Source organism: Mastigoproctus giganteus, chromosome 7 (genome assembly GCF_048544385.1).
Source record: "Mastigoproctus giganteus isolate SK-2022 chromosome 7, ASM4854438v1, whole genome shotgun sequence".
NCBI lineage: Eukaryota > Metazoa > Arthropoda > Arachnida > Uropygi > Thelyphonidae > Mastigoproctus > Mastigoproctus giganteus.
In genome coordinates, this window is record NC_143581.1 from 202,671,647 (window position 1) to 202,685,844 (window position 14,198).

The window sequence follows — 14,198 nt, forward strand, 5'->3', positions numbered from 1 at the left end:
GATTGATCAAGACTTAATAAGTGGTAATTCATCATCATTGCGATGAGGATTTAAAGTTGTAAATCTTGACAACATAATTCCATGTTGTTTTATTGTTTTCTCTATTAAACGTTAACAACAGACATGATACTTTCAAGACGTGTTTTTAGATGTGTCTCTCAACGGAAATGAGAGACTGCCTGAAGCAAGTGACTGAACTTTCGTCTTGAGACTGTCTCAGACCAATCATAAAAATATATGTTGTTTTTTTTTTTAATACCTTTTTTTGGGAAAAAGTTAATGTCGTAAATCCCTTTTAACCGCAGTTTATATTTCACTTTTATGAGTTTTCCACTGGTTATCGAAATATGTCTTCCAAAACGAAGGAGTGCAAATTATGTTGAAAAAGGCCTGGACTTTGCATACAGAACTTGGAAGTTCCATATGTCTTATTGTGAGATCGCATTAGCATTCAAAAAGAAGCGAAACCCAGTTCTTAAAAATTAAAAGACACTGAAGGTAAACTATGCTGATCAAAACGATTAGTTAACAAGAAAAACCAAAAGGTCGAAATGAATGAAGTACTCTTCTCTAAATAGATTAATGGAAATTTTATAACAACAGTTATCAAGAAATAGGGGTTGAAAGGGATGCCCTCCCGTTTCAAACGCGATAAAGAAACGACGGCAGCTATAAAGGGTCTAGAGGGAGTTTATCAAATATAACAATCACCACAGAAGAAGCCAGAGACTGCAATGGATAGCCAAATATTTCAACAGTGGGACCAGATAACTTCCTAACATTTATTTTAAAGATATGCAGTCCGTTCAATGTTTTTATAATCCGCACCATATTCCAAAGAATTCTAAAAGAGGACACGTAACCGAAAATTTGGAACGAGTATTGGGTGAAACCAATCACAGAAATAAAGAATCCTAAAGATGTTATCATTTTAGACTAAATTCGATTATGGAGTATCAATGGTGGCATTCATTAATACTTTCAATGGCTATTTTAAGATTAAAGGGGATTAAATCTCAGCTACTACTCAATTTTCAACATCGCTGCAACCATTGTGAGCAAAACACACTGAGTTTCCTTCGTGGGTAGTACAGTTGGTATAACCACCGTCCTCCCTACACTGGATGGAAAAGAGCTGAATTCGAATTCCGTCCATGATGCGAGGAATTTTTATGGGTCTTTTCACAAGGCGACCCTGTTAGTCGTTGTCAGTGGAGAATATCTGGATTTTATTCCCGGAAACTTGGGTTTTTCGTCCAGCGAACAGCAAATCGACCCCAGAACACATGCATTTTATAGACATATTATACGGCGCAATATAGCCTAAGTTGGTGACGCGCCTAAAAAAAAAAGGTAAGTTATTACCCATCCATTGCAGGATGGAAGCCTCCTGAACGATTCATGTTGAGGGAAAATGGACCATAATCTGTCACGCTGGTCCAGTGCGGGTTGGCAAATCAACCGTATTTAGCAGTCAGAGGCTTGAACCTCGCTCTACTCAAAGAGCGTGCGCTACCGCACTCTAAAAACCTATATCAAACAACCGCAATGTGAGCAAAAAATTTAGCTAGCCTCGGTATTTAATAACTTAAGAATAGGGGTCTCAATTTTTGAAACATAATAGAAGCAGCCGGCATCCGAAACACATCTATTGGCTCTATTGAGGTCCGATCCCAGACACGGGTACAAGAAGTAGCGTTGTGAAAAACATCAACAAGGACAGGTCCAGCATCTGTTATTTATATTTGGTATTTTACGTAGAAAAACACTTAAAATCATTAAAAATCAACCCCTTTGAAGTATTCGGGTCTGGGAGTATAATAGCATCATATTAATATTTATATTTACATTTATCTAATTATGCATTTCGTTATTTGGAAGTTCGTTCACGAAACTATGGATTTCTTGTAGCACAGGATTCTTGTTATGTAGATAGGACAGTTGGTAGAATCGGATTGGATTCTTATTATCATTATAAATGTCATTAATAACATTTTGTAAAGAAAGACATTACGTATTTTGATTGAAATCAATCTCATAATGCAATTACATACGTTAGAAAAATTATGAATGTTTTCGCAGAAAAACAATAACAATTGTCAATCTAACATAACTTAAAACAATATAATAATTCGAGTTTTAGTATTTCAATGTACAATATCACATAATACTTATCACAGGTAACTGAACAGCTGTTTGTTGGAAAATACCAAAATTTTCGTTCGAATAGGCGTCCATCATTTTTTGAAAAATCCTCCTTGATTCTTTGCACTCACTTTAAAATAATTCTAAATCATCAGTTAATGTAGCTGAATCTTAGTGATTGAATTCCATAAGAAACATTCGGCTATATTGTTTTTTTTTTTTTTTTTTTTTTATTTCTACCAACGTCTTCTTATTCTAATTCGATGGCCTTCCTTTGCTAGAAGTATAATCTCGGGAATTAGAGTCAGCTGATCCAATCTATCCACTGATTCGATATGAAATTTCCGTAGTATATTGGCCAAAACAGTCTTCTGTTCCATCATAGCTAACCTTTGACCTATAATGAGGGTAAAGAAAAAAAAAGCATAAACCATATTGTCCTTCAACGTACTCATATTCAACTTACAATAAATCACTGACTTATGAAGATTTTTTTTGTTGGCAAAAATAATAAGCGTTAAAGATTAGGATTTTGGCTGAAATAGAGCCTCCTGGTTGGACCCAAAGAGTTACCGTCCTTTTTATATTCAGACCTAAAAATCGTTCTTCCAGTAGGATTATCTGGAATTACTCAAGATGGCTTCTAAAATAAGAAAAGTAAACTGAGCTAATTTTCTTCTTTATTCTTAAATAACATAACTTACCTATGCAATTCCTTGGTCCAGCTGAGAAAGGGACATAAGAAAACGGTGGAAATTGACTACAGTTTTCTGTCAGGAATCTGTCTGGATCGAAAACTTCAGGGTTCTCGAACACTTCTGGATCCCGGTGGAGCATGTAGATCATGGCATAACACATTGTGCCCTTCGGAATGGTGTACTCTCCTGTTTACAAAATAACGTTTAAAACATCAAAAAATGCAATTGTGGATTAGAGTAATGCAATGATAGAAATTACTCTGAACAGCATTCACTTACTAACAGCGATATCTTCATCTATCGACCGGCCAAAGGTTGGAACAGGAGGAAACAATCTCAGTGTTTCCTGTAAATTTAAAATAAGAATGTTTCATAATTCAGGAACTAAACGAAAAGGCCCAACAATACATTAAACATATTTTAATTAATTTTGTTTTTATGTTCACTCAGTTTGTTCCTTCGTTGACAAACATGCAAGAGACATAGCCAAACATGTCTAAATGAATCTCTCTCTCTCTCTCTCTCTCTCTCTCTCTCTCTCTCTCTCTCTCTCTCTCTCTCTCTTGCTCTTGCTCTTGCTCTTGTGGGTAGCACCGTTGGTATAATTACAGTCGTTCCCACACCGGGTGCGAAAAACCAGAGTTCGAATCCCGTCAATGGCGCCAGTAATTTTCAATTTTTCAGGATCTTTTTCACAACGTGGCTGAGTTAGTCGGTCTCAGGCGAGTGCAGCATGGTTTTTCGTCCAGCAAACAGCAAATAGACCACAGAACACATGCAATTTACAGGCACATTATATAAGCGCAATATGGCCTAAGTTACTGATACGCCCAAAACCCTACAACAAACTCCTTCTACGCTATTATTGGACTTGAAGAAACCTTCAAACCGTACTATTGCTTTAAATTCGCACCCATGTGACTAAGGCCATGAGACTTTAGTATATCGCGTTTGTAGAAAATCCGAATTTCCAGAAAACAAGTAAAGCAACCTTCAATCGAGACCGACTTGCTGGGGCACGTTGTGGGAAAAAACAATTTAAAATTCTCACGATTCAGACGGAATTCAAATCTAGGCTTTTTCCAGACGGTATGAAAGAACCGCGGTTATTCAGCGTACTAACTACGAAGACCGTCTCTTTAGAAGATCTTCAAGTATAGGGGTTATAATACACGTGATCTCTAATATAAGTCCGTTTAACATGAACTGGTAGACACGCAGTGCTCACTGCGTGTCTACCAGTTCATGTTAAAGGTACACCACAAGGTCGCATGCAAACAGGTGATAAATCCGTGATTGTGACACTTGACTCAGATTATGTATCTCAGTGAGATGTATAACCTGAGTCACAACCACATAATTATGACGATGATATAAAGGATAAACAAAGACTACAAAATATGTTATTGCTAAAATTTTACTTGAACACCAGTAGTTGATATCAGGGGAAAGCAAAGGATTTCGAACACCTTTGGTAAACAGATGCCATGAAAGAATAACATGTCATACATCAGCATTATGCTGAGAAGATACAGCAGTTGATGACCTCAATTACCGTACTCCATTGTTGTGTACATAGAATAAGAATAAACGCCTACAATTGGACTACGGATCATCAGAACTGGACACTTACTGGAAATGGGTCTTATAGTCTGAAGAATCCTACATCAAGCTGCATGGTGATGACGGGAGTAGGGTATAAAGTGTAAAGTGTGTTTGGTGTCAAGCAGCACCAGGGGTTCCTCCCCATTAGGGTATAGTGAGAACAACATAAATTCGACGACCCATCATCCACGGCTACAATACTACAGAGTTGGGAAGTCCCAGGAACAAATTTGGGACTTCTCCTTCTTCCGTGTCCCTAACAGATACCGAATCTCAATCTCCTAGAGAAATGTTCTGAATAACATCGATAGGGAGCATCAGAACCACTATATAGATGCCACCCAATGTGCAGGAACCTGTATACCACTAGAATGTTATCTAAGTTAGCGGAGTCCATGCTGAAAACGTTCTGAATTCGTCACTACGTGAACCGCAGGCAAAACAGGAGTCCAACACGATGTTAAGCAGGTGTACCAAAGTGAGCACTGAGTGCACATCGTTTCAAATCACTAAGAGCACCGATAAAGTGACACACCTTTAACACACGATCCATGTATTTCATGTTGTGAAGATCCTCTGAAGTTACCGGTCGGGAGATGTCATCCCCGAATATGCCATCCAATTCTTCGTGTATCCTTTCCTGTACTCCAGGGTGACTGCCTATATTAAAAATAGCCCAAGAAATGGAAGCTGCCGTGGTATCATGACCCTAAAGAAAATAAATATTAAAATATCACATTCACTGCATTTACTCCTATTCTAATTTTAATTATTTAATAATCAGCATTAATTAATTTACTTTTGCATTAATTATTTATTTATGTAAAAGTTTTTTGTCCACGATAGTAAGGAAAGCAGATAAATAAATGTTTAATGACAAAAAAGAAATTAATATACTCACTGCAAAAGTAAACGTGTCCACCTGCTGGTGAATATCTAGATCACTGATCGACTCATCTTTCATTTGCAAGTTTAGAAGGAGATCTAGAAATGCCTGCTTCTTCTTCTTGGGTATTTCGGTCTCTTCATCGGCTATTGTACTTGATATTCCAGTCTGTGAGTTCGAAATTCTTTTCTTCTTTTCTTCAATAATCTACCAAAAAAGAAATGTTTATTTCTGAAAGGAAATCCGAAATAATAGACATTAGTTATAAATAATGCTAATTTAGAAAGTGAATGAAAGACATCAAACATCTGGCAAATCGAATAATTAAGCTATAATGCATAATCGTGAAGCACAGTTCAGCGAAATAGCGATTTTCTTGTCACAGTTCCAACAACGGAAGATGTAAGTTGGAGCTGTGACTAACAAATGAACAGAATTCGTATTTCAATGTTGCTGATAAATGTAAATTAATTATATATTAAATTATTTATTTTCAATGTACCGTTAAGTAACTTTGTATCTTTAAATAACAAAGGACATTTTACTGTATTAATCTTATGTTTAAATTTTAATACATAATAATAAAATAACGTGTTTTTTCCCCCTTTTAAAGGCTTTAAATCCTTTCTGTAATCATTTCATTTTTTCATTTCTAATAGCACTATTATCGATTGATTCCTGCATTAATTAAATGCCATTACATTTTAAACGGTAGAGGGCGCTGTAAGTGTTACTTGACCAACAGGCGAAGATAGGTGAAGGATAACTTTATATTTCATGGCCGTAAATTAGAGAAGTTTTAAGTTGAGATTTAATAATTATAATCTCTCATATTATTATTATTATTATTATTATTATCCATATGGTGCAAGGAAGCCTGAATTATGCCCTGGGGTTAAATATTAATTAATGCCAATGAAATAGGGTAAAATAAATGAAAGAAAGCGTTAAATCAATTGATTATTCACATTCAATGTTCAGATCAATTGTGCCTTCTTAAAATATTTTGGGATTTTTGATTACCACCAATCTTACAAACAAAAGAGAATGCCATTAATTAAATAAATTTGCTTGGAAATTTTGCGACATTATTTCATATCAGCATCATATGAATTGAATGAAGTAAATGTTTCTGTCAATATATGAAACAATATATTCAAAAAAATGAATTTAATCAGAAAATTCAATTTGTCTCAATAATACAAATAAAATAAGAAAATTAAGAAATTATGAAAATTAAATGAAATAATTCTTTAATTCAGTTAATTCTTCACATTAGATGTTCGATCGAGGCAGTCCAGGTCATCAACATGACTAACATTGAAAATTTGGTAATTATTTTTGGTAATATTGGTAATTATATTTGTAATATATTCAAATTTGTAACCCTTTCTATTTTTTGTTCCCCCAACAGCATGATGGGTATCGATAAGATACCTGAAACGTCACCTTAATATATAGTAATTTAGGCGAATAGCTTAATAAACTATATTATTAATTTCACTTGGTATAAGAGTGGTATTAAATATAGTAATAATCTTAAGGGAAAACAACCACATCACGTCCTTCATAACTATAAGCAGACCTTACAAGGTGTTTGTCTGTAAACATCAAAGATAAACGTCGAGGAAACTCATCAAAGGAGTCTTGTTCCACCAGGACAACGCGCCTGAACACAAATCTGTCATTGCCATGCCTGCACTGAACGAATTCAAATTTGAAATCTTGATCCATCTTCCATATTTAACTAGATCTAACACCATCGGACTTACCACGGACTTGCATTCTCGAAGGCCCAAAAAAACTCTTCGCAGCTGGAATCAACGCATTGCAGCATCAGTGGCAAAAGTGCATTGACTCCAAAGAAGAGTATGTTGAAAAGTAACATGTTACCAGACTCCTCAAATAATCTGTTTATATTCAGGCCACGAACTTTTCCAACACCCCTCGTATCTAACATGTTGTCGAGACATCTGAACGAGGTGTCGAAAGCGTACCACAGGGAGGCTAATCCATGACTGGGGAAACCACCACAGTAGGTTGAATTTTCCGTCATGTGCCTACAGTTCCGGCCTTCTGAAACATCGCATTATCCTGTTAGAAGAACCCATTTGCAGATGGAAACACTGCAGCTAGAGGGATGCACCATGTCGAAGACAGTTTTCAGATAATGCGTGATATCTTGTATTGGCTGCGTCTTCATAATTGCTCCAATGGGAGGCATTAACATTTAACACGGCTTTGCTGTTAGAGTATTTAGAACTATCCGCTAATTAACCAGCATGTTTGGTGATGTTTATTCCAAAGTTTCAATTTTGCGTTTCATCATTATCCTACTCATAAACGGAATTTTTATCCTAAACATTCCATATGAAAACTTAGAAGTAAGCATTTAAAATACCGATATATGTCTTGTAAAGAATAACACTCTACTCACTCACCTTCTTCACGTAATCTTTCAAAATTTTCACTTTTTCCGTGAATTCTTTTCCAGCGGAGGTTCGAAAAAACATAAAATCTGGCCAGAACCAAGGCCTCATTGCTCTTTCCACAACTATATTTTTCACCCTGAAAGAATATTCAAAGTTGAAATTTAAAATGGAATATGAAAATCGGAAAATGTTTTCTTGCAATTTTAGAGGAAGTGTGGGGGATGTCTACGTTCCAAACACGTCAATTTTTAATTGACTAAACATTAAAGTGTTTTATCCAAAGGTAAAACACTTGATGTCAAAGACCTTTTTCTGCTTACAATAATGGAATGTGTGTGAGCAAATTTGCTCTCTCTGTATCGCTTGTGTATACACTAAGTGATCACCGAATTGTCACCACCGACCAAATACCATGTTGGACCACCGTTCGCACGGATAACAGCAGCTGTTATCTAACTTAGACATTGACTCCACTTGATGTCTGAAGACGTCCGTATGAATCTGCAGCAATGCTGCCCGCAAGGCTTTCCACACAGCAGGAACAGCTAACGGTTGGTTTCCATACACCTCACTTTCCGTTCCAAAACATCCTGCAGATGTTCAATTCGATTGAGATCGGAAGAATTTGGAGGCCAATCAAAGTGGGTGATACGTGACATTCTAATTTGCAGGCCCACTCTATTTCCCTGTATAGCTGTTTGGTTTACTCATCACAGTCGTTAAGTCCATAACACATTCCTACTCTCAATTTTGTTTTCCCAGTGCTTATATCACACCAAACTGACGCAACATTGCACTCGTCACTCATGTCAACTGGATGAACTGCCTTAGATTTAATATGCTTCTTAACTAAGAGCATAATCCCTCACCACCCCTCCTGTGCTGTTTGTCCTTTCTGTATATGTTGTACTCCCCATATTCAAATTCAGTATCCCTTATGTCTGAGTGACATCATGCCTCCGCTATATCTGCATTCGATGATTTAATCAGTACTTCATTTTCATCAAATTTATTTACTATGCTCCTAGCATTGGTGTACATGCAAGTATATGTGTACATGTTCTTACCCTTAGTTACCCTAAAACAGCCCATGTATTTCTTTGTTCCACAATGATCCACAGCAAGGCCTGAAACTCCGACATCTTTCTTTCCAGGTTGCTGCATTTTCCAATAGACGCAGTTCAAGAATCACTTTCACCTCTGCCTGCGGCTCTAGTTAAACTGATAGTTTCAGTAGTTCCCCAAGCTAGCAATTTTCCTACCTACCTATCGCTGCCTCGACAGCCTCAGTAGATATTCTTGCACATTTTCTATTGAAGTGCATCTCATCCCTTTACAGGGATGGGATACAAGCAGAGACCATGCTAAAAACATTTACCCCTTGAGCCTTGCGCAATCTTTCCAGGGCCGAATTGTTCGACAAGGCTGTCATCATATACTCCCTCCTATCGTGTCTGGGCAGAATTGCAGACACTTTCAAATTTAAACTGAACTCACTACCTTTTCCCAAATTGCCCTCTACTTGTTAAACAAGTCATCCGATCTCCTACTCTTAATATCGTTAGTGCCAACGTCTACAAAAATATCACCTTTTGTGCCCTTAAAAGATGATATCTGCCCTACAATATCATTTACTTTTGTCCCTAGCAGACATGCCCTGGTCCTATTACATCTATCTTTTTGCCCAATATATTACGTCTCCCTGACAATAGAGTCACCAACAATAACTAGTTCCTGTGGGACCAGCGCATTCTGCCTTGGAAACTGCCGCTGTGTTGTCTGATGTACAAGTGTGAGTTCTGGCGTTGAGTTGGGCAGCTGAGATCTTGATGGGCCTCCATTTTAATTCCTTAGCATCTACCCTACTCTTCAAACTCTCCTAAACGCCTATCAGCACGTTGAGTTGGTGGCTAATTTCTTCACACTCCCTGCATCTAGCACACATAAAGGCATCCCCTTTGGCTGGATTACGTCTTGTTCCAGATAGAACCGCAAACATTTCACGAATTGCACATTTTGTTAGGCTGTGATAAGTTGGCGAATCTTCCCCTTCGGTTCATCTCTGAGCCACAACACCCCCACTACTTTGTGGCCTTTGCTTTGCTGCTCTAGTCTGGGACATGATTTCTGTTTAAATGCAATTTAATCAACAATGAAAATTAATAAGATTTATAAATTTAATTGATTAATAGACAATACCACACTAAGCTAATAGATTCCTAAATGCAGTGATACTTATTACGCTATGAAGTTGTACATTATACCTTACGCTATCAAGTTCAAGATATACGTTACGCTATACAGTTACGATCGCACTGTTAAATTAATTATATCCTTACTAAAAATTAAAATGCCTTAACTAAACACAAAAAATATGTGCTAAACAAGTGATTAGAACCTTCGAACTACTTATTTATCACAATTAAAACTCTATTGTTCCTTTGTACTACTCCTTACAATTCTGTAAGGTTCGTTGTACTACTCCTTACAGTTTACAGTTCTGTCGGTGGGAGGTCGTTTGACCCCTTCGAAACCATTCTTGTACACATTAGCCACGATGGGCCTTGTGCAACCGATAATGTCATTTTGGATTCTTCTTCAATTGTCGAACCGCTGGCAATTACACCTACTCCATCTACAACGAACTCTTAAACTTCCGACCACTACTTTACTTGAATGTTAACTGTACAACAAGCTGTTTGCATTGATCTAGAAATGTATCCTAAACTTCAAACAATGGAGAAGAGTAGGCAAAAAAATGATGATACTTGACTAGGCTTTTGGATTCTATTGAAATTAATACTTGCGTATTCTGCGCACCTATCACGGTTATCATATCAAAATTATAAAATAGACCTTTTACCTGACAGCACGTACTTCCTAGATAGAATACTTGCTACGAAATTTCTCTTTTTCCCAGAACAGCTGATTTCAAACCAGAATGACTTTACGATAGGACTCACCTGATTGGACTACCTGATTGGACTTTACCTGACTGGACCTGATTGGGCTGCATTTACCTGACAATACGAACTTTCCTTCTCCTTCCATGTATCGGAATTTTATTTTTTTTTCTCCACAGCTGCTAAAGGGACAGAAATTGTAGCCTCACGAGGCATCCATCAAATATAATGATTTGATGGAAGCACCCGATGCACGAGCTTCCACAATCATGCCCTTTTGAACCTCTGTGATATCTTTACTATCCCACAACTCTACTTTATCACTTTGACTCGCACAACCAGATGCAGTTTGCCATTGCTGCAACGCACCAAGCTTTTTAAACAGCAAGCTGCACGGCATAGCCCATTGCGTGGGGTGGTCCCAATTCAGTGATCACCGAGTGTATAATATTTACAGTCCTTTTATATAAGCGTTTAAAGTTTAAATAAATTATTTTAATATAAAAAGTTGGCGACTTAGTATTAGCGACTTGTGTAGACCCAAACATCCCTCCAGACAATCAATCGACTCTAAAGAGCATTATGTTTTTTTTTTTATTTTATCTAATTTTTAAAATAATTTGACGATGGTTGAAGCAAACTCAATATTTTAACCCTTTTTTCCAATACCTCGTAAGAACTTCCAAATATTCACATCCACTATTCTTTTGAGCATCGATTTTGACTCCCAGCGCAGCTTCTGTAATAAAATATATTTATATCATTATGTTCTTATAAGTTATATTATAATTTTTTTATTACAATCAAATATTAGCTCAAAGTATGCATCGATTCGTGAACTCAATTAAAAAGATTTTCAAAAGGATACTTACCACAGATAATATCAAGGGTACATCGAGTAACCAGAGGTTCAATATTCAAAATTTCTTCTTTGCAATCCATGAGTTTCTCAACTAAAATATTAGATTGTTCGTTCATAATTGGTAGAAACGTTTCCAGTATACTGAAGTGGAAAGCAGGGATGAGGCGTTTCCTCCATGGTTTCCATACTTTTCCAGTACTGATAGTAAAGAGTTGAATAATATTATTCAACTTTTAATGTTATTTATTTATCTTAATGCCATATTTGTGTCCTTTTATATTAATGTAAAATTCATAAAATTAATTGAAATAAATTTTCTGTTTATAAAATAAGAAGATATACGAAGAAGTTAAAAGTTCTCACTTGCAGATGGTTGAAGAGTTTCATTTTCACATTTAACTTTTACAGAACGAACAACACAAAGAATTGAGATTATGACATAAAGTCTAAGTGGAAAAGAAATCAGTACGTGGACGAATAGCCTGTGTGTTCAGAAGGAATTCAATAGCCACTAGTGCAACTAAAATCTTGTGCAATTTATGGAGAAGCTGACTTAAAATGACGTGTCAACGATGGCTTTGAATGTACCAGCCTGTAAACTTTGATCTCCCAGTTCATCTCGTTCTATTCAACCTACTCAGGTTCAACATCGAAGACCTACAAGTTTAGTGGACGCAGATTGCAGGAATACTACTGAAGAATTTGTGCAAAGCTACAACATATAACAGTTGTTCTACGGTTATCAAATTAAGCTACACTCCTCGACAAAATTAATGGAACAAAATGCTTTTCATGAATACTTTATTGTGAGCAGTGTCGCCGAAAGCGAATATATGATATAACAGGCATCCTGGCATGCAAATTTCCGAGTATCCAATAGAAATCGATCTACCACCTTACAGAGCCGCATATTATGAAAATTATTCATGCCTATAAAAACACAGGTTGCGACCACATAACTTCATTTCCATTTTTTGGCTTGCTCAGTGGGACAGACACATTTCCAGTACTCAGGATAGCAAGCCATCGTCGATTAGATGATTCTTTCAGATGGTGGGCTATTGTACGACTTGAAGCCGAGCAGTCGCAGGCGAAGGTGGCACGTTAGCTTAATGTGTCGCTCAGTGTGGTCTCAGTGCAGTTTCAGGAGACAAGAGCCATTACAAGAAGAGTTGGCCAACGTCACCCGAGGGTTATGTCAACCAGAACAGACTGTTATCTGGCTGTAACAGCAAGACGGAACCCTGCGATGTTGTGTCATCAACTGTCTCTTGAGGTTGCTGCGGCCACAGGTGAAAACATTCCAAACCGAACTGTGTTAAGAAGGCTCAATTTAAGTGGACTCTACGCAAGGAAGCCAGTGATTTGTATCCCATTAACCCCAAACCACAGTAGAGCTCGTCGAAACTGGTGCAATGGACATGTAACGTGGAGCCCTGACAAAGAGGGTACAGTTCTGTTCCCTGATGAGTCTTCTTTTAGCCCACACACAAATTCTAGATGTTACAACGAAGACAACGAAGAACAACGATACCATCCCTCCAACATCACAGAAAGGGACACTTTGTAAACAAAACTGTACACAATACTTTCTCTTCAATAATATTCGATGACGGCAACATTGGTTATCTTCATCTTAATCAGTGGAAGAAGTGAAGTTTATTGGCTTCATTTTGTCTTCGTTTCTAACATTAATGGAACTTATGGTACCTAACATAAAAATACAAAATTAAAAGTAATTCCTGAACATGTAATCATCTTTACAGTATTTTAAATTTAAAAAATGGGAATCTGTTTCTCTTCACAATAATATCGATAAATAACATAAATGGCCTAGTTTAAGACATACCCAGTAAGAAGTCCATCTTTGAGCCAGAGATCCAGAAATCCATATTCTTTTGTCTTGTCCAGTTGGGTTTTACTCGATAGTAACGCCTAAAATTGATGATATACGTGTATATGTCGAATTAAATTGATAAATTAGCATGTATTTGCAAACAAAGTTTCATTAATTTTCCAAATGGGTTATCTAATTTTATCTGACATCGTTTCAAAGTATTACATCCCACGTAATAATTTCATGCACCGAACACAGCGATTTTACCATCACAGGAAGAATGTCCGAAATTAACTTTTCATAATATTCTGAAGTAATCATGACTTCGAATGAATTATCTAGTTTACGGGTTAGTTCCATAACTGTAATAACTGTTAATTAAGACACCATGATAATTACTTTTATTAATAAAGCATCACAAAATCTCTGCTGGGTTGCTTATTAAGTGAACTTTCTTGGATCACATGAACAACTGGGAGTTGATAATTCCACCTTTATACTCATTATAAAGGTGGAATATCATTATAAAGGACCATACTCACATCTGGTGAGTATGGTCTTGGCACACTCAGGACCCTGGGTGTGCCAAGACCATACACACCAGATGTGAACCTCTGGGGATACGAATGAGTTCGAAAATCTTTACATTGTGATGATAATATTTTTGCAAATCGATCTATGACATCTTCCCTGCAGAGAGTATAGAGGACACTATGTGATTGTCAACCTTTAGAAGATTGGCACTTATTGAATCTTTGTGATTTCAGTTTTCATGAATCTCTTAAAGAAAGTAATTAGACCGGTAAAGATGATGCAACGTTATCAGAATG